Source organism: Zingiber officinale, chromosome 9A (assembly GCF_018446385.1).
Source record: "Zingiber officinale cultivar Zhangliang chromosome 9A, Zo_v1.1, whole genome shotgun sequence".
Taxonomy (NCBI): Eukaryota; Viridiplantae; Streptophyta; class Magnoliopsida; order Zingiberales; family Zingiberaceae; genus Zingiber; species Zingiber officinale.
Genome location: NC_056002.1, coordinates 31,407,827 through 31,417,082, shown reverse-complemented (window position 1 = coordinate 31,417,082; position 9,256 = coordinate 31,407,827). Strand labels below are relative to the sequence as shown.

Below are 9,256 nucleotides of genomic sequence, written 5' to 3'. Positions count from 1 at the left end.
CCACTGCATGGAAAGAGAAGATGATGAATGCAAGTCTTTATACACACTCCCTCTAGCTGTCCTCCAACTTGGGAATTCATCCAAAATGTAGGTGGCATTAAATGACACACCAATTCCAACCAGAATGGTGAGTTTTCCCACCATTCTAGTATGGTATTTGGCTAGGAACATGTTGCATCATGATATTCCATTCTTCCGCAGCTAATTGACCCATTTTAGGGTCGACTTGTATGAAGTTGATCATTCGGCATGACATCGACTGTAACTCCATAGCCTGCCCTTCCAAGATACGAGATGTCAATGCTTGTACAACATGTTGAACTTGCTTGACCTCTGTTTTCATTATTAGCTCAGCTGGCACGTGCAAGTCCTCTTCATGCTCCTCGTGGTTCGGGACATACATCTCGACTTGCCGTCCTATCTCATTGGCTTGGAGCTGATCCGGAGTTGTATCAATAAAAGATCTCAAATTCTATTTTTCAAGATATAAAAGATCGAAATTAAAAGAAGTACAGATAACTCACACCTTTCAGGAAAACAATGATTTATACAGCAAGTCAAAACTATGAAGTAATGTGTGAACGGCTAAGTTAAGAATTCTATAAAGCATCATAGATGAGTTAAATGAATATTGTTGTCCCGACTGACCAAATGGTTGAAATCCATTTGCAGAAAGTCCCAATCTCACATTTCGTGGTTCCATTGCAAAGGAGGGAAATACAGTATCAAGATGTTTCCATGTAGGAGAATCACAAGGATGACACATTATACCTCCTTCGTGCTCATGCTCATGCTCATGATGCCACAACATGTGGCCAGCTGTAGCTGCAGATGCATACAAGCGTTCAAGTCTAGCAGTTAACGGAAAATAATACATCACTTTCCAAGCAATATTTTTCCTCTTCTTCCCTGGTATGCGAGTACGATGCTTAAAACGAGGGTGAGTACAGATTTTACATTCATTCAAATCACTGTCTTCATTCCAAAATATCATGCAATTGTTTATATAACAATCAATCTTCTCTACAGGCAAACCTAAACCTCTGATCAATTTCTTTGTTTCATAGAAGCTATGAGTCATTATGTTATCAGTAGGGAACAACTCTGACATCAATTGACAAATGTCATCGTAACATCTTTCTGAGAAATGATGTTCTGCTTTCATATTCAATAACCTTGTTGTAGCTGATAGTTGTGAATGACCAGAAGGAATGTCTTCCCACACTTCTCTTTTACTAGCCTTTAACATTTCATATAGTTGCTGATATTCAGGGGTTGATATTTCATCTATATTTGAATAATCAACTGCATTCATCGCATTTTGAACCATTGATTGCATTAAAATATCAATATTATTTGATGCTTCAGGAGCGGTAACAGTAGTCCCAGAATACGAACCACCAGATGACCCAATTGGTTCATATAAATAAGGCTCTCCGTGACAATACCAATTGTAGTAATTTGGCACAAAACCATTTCTACATATGTGCATTTTTACAGTATCCTGATCACGAAATGCTCTATTTTGACATTTTTTATGATTGCACGGACACCGTAACTCAGCACCATTCATACATTCTGGATGACTTTTAGCAAAGTTCACAAACTGTTCAACTTCAGCAATAAAATCATCTCTGATAAAACCATTGTCTAATCGATTGTACATCCAAGCTTTGTTCATATACATTGTTATAACCTAAAGAGAATACAATTTGAAACATTATTAAACTTGTATCACTTGAAATAAGCTTAAATAAAGAATTATGTGCACAATTTCATCTCACGATCATCATATCATATTACCGAAAATCTCCTCTACACTAAAGCAAATAAACGAAACTATTATAAACATGTTGTTCCTTATAGCATCATCAAATGAAATAATCATACATATATGAGAAGCATCGATCAAACACCTGTTGGTCACTACATTTTATGCAAGTACAATAGCGATATGGATCAAAATATGTCACGACACTTAAATTTTCTAGGGTTTTGATTGTGCTCAGCTACGAACAGTAGCAAAGCACAGCTACAATTGCGAGCAGGCTGTTGGCCGCGAGCAGGCCGCCGGCCGCGAGTAGGCCGCCGGCCGCGAGCAGGCCGCCGGCTGCAGTTCGCAAGCAGGCGCTGACCGCGAGCAAGCCGCCGGCCGCGAGTAGGCCGCCGGCCGCGAGCACCCTGCCGGCCGCGAGCACCTTGCCGGCCGCGAGCACCCTGCCGGCTGCGAGCAGGCCGCCGACAGCGATCCACGATCAGGGCGCGACTGCCGGCCGTGTGAAAACCAAAAGGAGAGAGGAGAAGAGCATACCTGATAGATCGTCGGATCGCGATGAATGGGAGGAGAGGGCACGAGATTGCTGGAGAGAGCCGCTGGAAAATCGCCGAGAGAATCGCCGCTGGAAAATCGGAGGAAAAAGAGGGTCGCGCGAAGAGGAAAGCCAAGCCGATCGGTGCCCTAAATCGTGAGTTACCGACGAAAAACTGATTCCGTCGGTAATTACTGACGGGACACTAATTCCGTCGGTGGTTACGCCTGGTTAACGGGCCAACTTTACCGAATTTAAAAGCTAACGGGTACGGGCGTAAACTTTACCGACGGAAACATACATCCGTCGGTGCTTACCGACGGAATCCAATTTCCGTCGGTAAAGTTTACGCCCGCACCCGTTAGCTGTACCTATTTACCGATGGAATATTAATTCCTTCAGAAATATATAAACCCTAAACTCGGATCTTGTAAATCCATTATCTCGTCGCGCGACATTCCGACTGAAATTAGTTCTGTCGGTAATTACCGACTGATTATCCAAATCCGTCGGTATTGACCAACGGAATTAATAATTCCGTCGGTAATTTCCGACGGAATTATGGCTCCGTCGGTAAATACCGACGAAACCTATATCCGTCGGAAGATATCGACAGAAGTGTATTCAGTCGGCAAACGCCGACGGAGTTGTGATTCCGTCGGTACCCCCGTCGTTAATCACAGGCATGTTTGTAGTGTGATATGGAGAGATATCAGGTCCATATTGGGCCTGATATGATTTTCATATCAGGCCCAACGTGGGTCTAATCTCCGTAGAACGTGTATTTGATTCCTAATAAATATCAGAAAATATTATAACATTACAAATATAACTTTACAAAATGTAAAAATATGCATTAGTATTGTTCACCTAGTGTTCGACTACAAATGGACGAACATGACTCACATGCTCGGAATTAAGATACCGAACGCATTCAGCTATGTTCGGAAACAATCAACAGAACATATTTCGTTATGTTCAGTTTCCAAAAGCCAAATATTGCTCAAAGTGTTTGGCCTGGTATGACCGAGCACTGCGTGTTTGAATAACTTTTAGACTACTACAATTCAAATCACAATGATAGAAATATATAATTATACTGCACGAAAAAAATGAAAAAAAAAAATCTTACATTGTTCGTGGGAATTGGATCTTGATAATTCATCGTATTTGATTTGTTAAAAAATGAAGTTTTGAGAGATATTAGATTATTAGGGTTTAGATAAAGAGAAAAAAAAAGAAAGCAAAAGAGAGGCGAAGGAAGGAGAAAGATAGGAAAAATATAAATTTTATAAAAAGGGTATTTTAGACTTTTTATTTAAGGATATTTTTGAGGAAGAAAAATTATGATGTGTTTTGTGATCCATGGGGTGTGGATAGCCACTCCCAAGAAATAATTGGAAAAGAGATTGAGAAATTTTGACCGGATAGGTGCCGATTTCTATACAGATTATGTTGATTTAAATTTATAAATCAATAAAAATCATAATTAATTATTTTAATATCTCCCCCATTTTCTGTCTAATTAATTCAATAATTAATTATTATATGAATTTTAAATTTGGTTTAGAATAAAAAACAAAAAATATAGGAAAATAAATACTTTATGAAAAAAATAATAGAACGCTTCATTTTAATATATATATATATATATATATATATATATATATATATATATATATATATATATATATATATATATATATATATATATATATATATATATATATAAACTCTCTATTTTTTCCAACATCATCATAATAATTTTTTCCAAGTGGTTGCTTTTTCAATTTAGTCAAAATAGCTTCAATATTGCTAAAATTATTATCTTTTAAATTTGATTAAATTATTACATGTGTAATAAACTTTAGCCAAAATTATTATCTATCAAATTATTTATAATGATTTTAGTTAAAATTAGTATAACTAAAATTACTAAAATAATATTTGAATGAGAATATTTTAAAATAAAAAAATAAGATAAGTACGTTTAACAGTTTTAAAATAAAATATCCTTTTTACAATAATAAAAATAAAGGAAATCTTTTAAAACAGCAATTACTTTTTCTTACTAATCTAATAGAATTATTTATAAAAAATATTAATTTTTTATTTTTCAATGTAAAAATAATAATTAATTGATCTGGTGCGACTCTCAGAACAGCCAGAGCGTGGGCCCAGGCTCGACCCAGTTCTGCGACCGAATCGGACGGCTCCGATCACATTATTGTTTCGGATTTGAGTTGTTTTAGTCCTTGTCTCGGTCGAGTTGTAGGCAAACGGGACCGGTCTAGGCTCAGCCAAGTAACCAGAACCGATCAATGTTAGATTTTAGAAAGAAATATAAATGATCTGGGGACTAATGAGCCTGATAAAAGAGGAGGAATAAAAATCGTTAAAGTGGTTCTAAATTAAAAAATCTTGGTCCTTTTAGTTCTATAATTTTTCGGTTTGTCTAATGTGTATAGATTATATATATTTTGACGCACATTCGTATACTTTATTTACACTTTATTTGTACATTTTTACACCTCTTATCATATGTTTAGCATAATTACTCTTGTTTATCGGAGATCTGTTCTTTGTGTATTTTTTCTATTAACAGGAGCCACTTTTGGGATGAAAACAACGCTTGTAGACAATTGAAGAACAAGCGAAGACAAATGGCTTGACCATGTGAAGTTCACATAGTCACGCCACTTATAAAAGGTGGAGAAGACTCTGACCGCGTGATCATTCCACACGGTCGTGCCAAGAAGCAAAGGAGGAGATAGATGGCCACGGCCGTATGAAGCCACACAACCGTGTGGCCTTCCAAAGGAGGAACGAACCTTGGCTGTGTGAAATCCATACAGCCATGTGAATAATCCAGAGACCAAGCAGAATATGATCATGTGAATCCGCACAACCATATCACCTAACCAGAGGACAAGCAGAGAGTGGCCGTGTGGATTGTAAAATACCGAAAAAGGGCGAAAAATAATAAGAGAATTTTTAGAAATTTTTCGGGAATTTTTCGGAGCTCGTGTGGACAAGTTTACGGGGATAAAACCGGGCCCCAGGAAAGCCTGTTTAGGCTACCCTAATTTAACGAGGAAAAGTTTGATTTTTTTTATTCTCCTTTTTCCTTGTTTTTATTTTTCTTTTCTCCCGACGCCGTGCCCTCACCCGACTCCTCGCGCCGACGTTGTTCTCCCCAAAACCGTAAGCGGTGGTTTCTTTCCTCTCCTCTCGCGATTGAAACACAAGTCGATCCCTTCCTTTTCTCATTCTCGTCCCCGAGTCGATTTCCCTCCTCTGCCCTAGCGTCGTCCTCCCTTTTCTCCGACGTCGACGACGCCGCAGGGCAGATCGCCGGCGATTTGAGCCCCGACTTTCCAGATCCCGTGCCCCTCTCCTCTACCGATCCCCACATCTTCTCCTCACGCCAACAACCGACGCTGCTGGATCGGGCCAGATCCAGCGATCACCGGCGGGAAGAAGGGTTCTGAAGGTGAGCAACCGACTTCCTCTTCCTATCTACTCATCGTCGTTTCTTTGAGTTTTCATGTTGGCGTCGGCCACCACCCTAAGCCCTAGTCGATGTGTGGTGTGGAATTAGGGTTGTGGCATAATCTCTGATATTGATCTCAGTTCATGTTCTCCTTGCTTCGGATCTAGACATGGTATAAGGATTTGTTACTGGTTGCTTCATAGGTGAACGACACAGTGAGTTCCAGCAGGGAGGTTCTTGGTTGTGGATTGATCTCTTCTTGATCTTGCTTGATCCAGGCAGTGAAGGGGTGTTCCACAGCTACTTACTTTGTTTCTACCAACCGACAGCAATTTCGGCCACAAATCTTGATCCAGCAGTAACAAGGTAAGCATTAGGTGATTGATATATGTGTGAGTCAGGTATAAATTGGCACATAATTAATTGATAATTATTTGATCATTAGGTTGTGAAGATTTATTTGGTTATCTGGATTTGGACCAGATTGGACCTTTCTATTGGAGGCGGGTACTTTGACTTTATGTGATTTGATATGCATAATAATGTCTTTAACAAATAGCAATGATTGTGTTTCTTATCTGTTTCGGTTGATCACTACCTGATCTATTACATGCTTGTTTGATTATTTTTATGCACATCATGTTAGTATATATCTGATCATACATGCTTATAGAGGTAGTGACACAACCATGATATATATATATATTATGTTGAGGACCTAGGGTTTATTTGATACCCTATCTGATCTGTGTACCTTTGATTTGATTCCTTGTCCTGTGGTACACATTTTGTATTTATATATATGGTTATTGTTATGTTGTTCATGATATTGCCATGTTTAGTGTCATGCATCATCTTGCATGATTGCATGCTGTGCGATAGTCTGCTCCATTATTGTCGAGCACATCGCCAGTTACATGTATCCGTACACACCACCACTCATGGGTTAGTGGTAGATCAGACAGGTGTGTGACGGTTCTGTTGTTTGGCTCCGTTGGTCTGGTGACTCAGCGTGGTAGCCGGCAGACAGTTCTGCTCTGTTTGGCTCCGCTGGTTTAGTGTAGCAGCGTGGTAGCCGGCAGGCGGTTGGACTCTGTTTGGCTCCGTTGGTCCGCTCATGGGTAGTGTGACGCAGCGTGGTAGCCGGCAGAGATTCTTCCCCGTCATCGTGTACCGGGAGATGAGAGCATTGAGCTCCCCCATTTATGATTTGGGGTAGGAGGATAGGTGTACTCCGACAGCATCCCGTCCACTCGGTCACTCATCAGGGGCAGTGATGGCAGAGTGCACGGTTGTCACAGCCCTACCCACTCGGTCTCACCATTGTGTGTGACATGGCTGACTGGCGTCAAGGGTGACCATGACATTTGCATCATATGCATGATGCATTTATTGCTTGTGTTTGCTGCATTTACTTGCTACATTTATTTGGATGCATATGATTGACATGCATACAGGATTTATGACACTCTCGGTCTGACGACCTGTTGTACTTATACCTTGGTCGTGGTTAGTACAGTTTTCTCCTGTTTTGTTTCAGTTGCATTTATCCTTCTTGTATCAGGAGACTGTACGCATGATTAGTGCTGCCTGTTATATTCTTTATTATGCATATCAGTTGTTACCCCCTGAGTGTTGGACTCACACCCTCCTCCGTTATTATTTTCAGGTTGATGCTGTCCAGAGAGTTCCAGTCGCTAGTCCCCTGCAGTTCACGAGGATGTTTATTTGTCTTTTGGTGTCTTTTACTAGACTATGTTGAGACTTGTTTTATGATGATACACTTGGGTCTTATATGGACATTGTCGATGAGTTTTTATTTGGATTTGTTTTACTACATGCCTGCCTGGACGGCAGAAGAGGTAAGTTGATCTTATCGTCGAATTTGAGCTTTATGAGTGTAGTGGAGTAGGAATATGTTTTGAGCTTTATGGGTGTAGTTGAGTAGGGTTGTTTTTGAGTCATATTATCACTGTTACAGTTTGTTAAATTATTAACTGCGTGGGTGATTGTTTTATTATCTGTTATTATTCCGGCCATGTTGGCCGAGGTATAAGTGGCCCAGAGGGCGATGTAGAAAGTTTTAGATTGTCCGCCGTACAGGGGAGATGCTGTCGAAATTTCTTCTGACAGGGACTCCTCCGGGGCGTGACATGGATGCCACACGGCAGTGACACGGGTCATGCCAAGCCTGTGCCTAGCACTATTTAAGAGGATTTCTTCCCCTTCCCAAGGGGAGGAAGGTTCTCCCTTTGGGATATCCATCTTGATGTCGATCTACATTCTCCCCGGTCTCCATTCGACTATTCAAGGCCATTTTCATCATCTTATGATTCTTATCGACTCTGGAAACAAAAGATTGGATCCTAAGATCATTCAACGCAAGTGGATAAGTTTCTTCTCCCTACCTCTTCTAGTTAGGTTTTGATGCCTTCAATTCTTATGTCTTTGTATTCTTCCCTTTGTGTCATGGAGTAGTTCTATTGTTCTAGGATTAAGGGAGTAATTGTGATATGGATTGATGTAATAACTCATGGATATGTCAATTTTCTATCTATATGACATTACCATGCCTTGTATTTATTTGATCTTATATGCATGTATTGTATTTGAGCTTAATTCTCATGTTTGATTGAATATTTGTGTAGAATTGTTAATCCCATAGGGGGAATGCCCTAAATTGTATGACCGAATGACCCTAGTGACAGGTAACCCATTTTCGGATATCTAGGGCACTACCTTGAAAGGAGAAGCAATTCCCCACAAGGAAATAAGGAATTGGACGTGTCACGCCCCAGAGGAGCCCCTGTCCGAAGAAATTTTGGCAGCATCTCCCCTGTACGACGGACAATCTGAAATTTCTACATATCTCATATACATCAGCCACAGGCGGCTGGAATAATAACAATAAGTAAAAACAAACACCACGCAGTATTTATAATTTATTCAGCCTCTGGCTGTCACAACCACGCAGTTAAGATAATTAAACAGTAAAATAATACTCTGACTCGAAATCCACCCTACTCCGCTACACTCGTAAACCTCAAATCCGACGAACTCACCTCTTCTGCCATCCAAGCAGGCATGTAGTAGAATAAAATCCAAATCCAAATCCATCGCAATAATGAAATCCGTACAACATCCATAAGCAGAATAATCCAAAACATAACATGTTCAAAACAGTCTAGAACAGAAAAGAAACCAAAGAAAACCAAACATATCCTCGAGGTCTGTAGGGACCAGCACTACATGCAGTGAGGACTAGCGACTGGAACTCCCTCCGGACAGCATCAACCTGAAAATATCAACAATGGAGGCGGGGTTAGTCCAACACTCAGCAGGTACAATTGATATACAAAGTAGGGAAACAACACCTAGCACTAATCATGCGTACAGTCTCCCGATAAGAAAGATAAAAATGCATCTGAAGTAAACAGGAGAATACTGTACTAAC

At 40.0% G+C, this 9,256-nt stretch overlaps 1 long non-coding RNA gene across 2 annotated transcripts; it reads left to right on the top strand.

Moving 5' to 3' along the window:
- The first annotated feature begins 5,634 nt into the window (after positions 1 to 5,634).
- Positions 5,635 to 7,728, top strand: LOC122020651. 2 transcript variants are annotated; one of them, XR_006122275.1, is made up of 3 exons: positions 5,635 to 5,802; positions 6,006 to 6,168; positions 7,472 to 7,728. It is a non-coding gene; the product is annotated as an uncharacterized LOC122020651 (long non-coding RNA). The 2 variants fall into 2 exon arrangements; XR_006122274.1 differs by lacking the exon at positions 7,472 to 7,728 and adding an exon at positions 6,248 to 6,306.
- Positions 7,729 to 9,256: the final 1,528 nt, after the last annotated feature.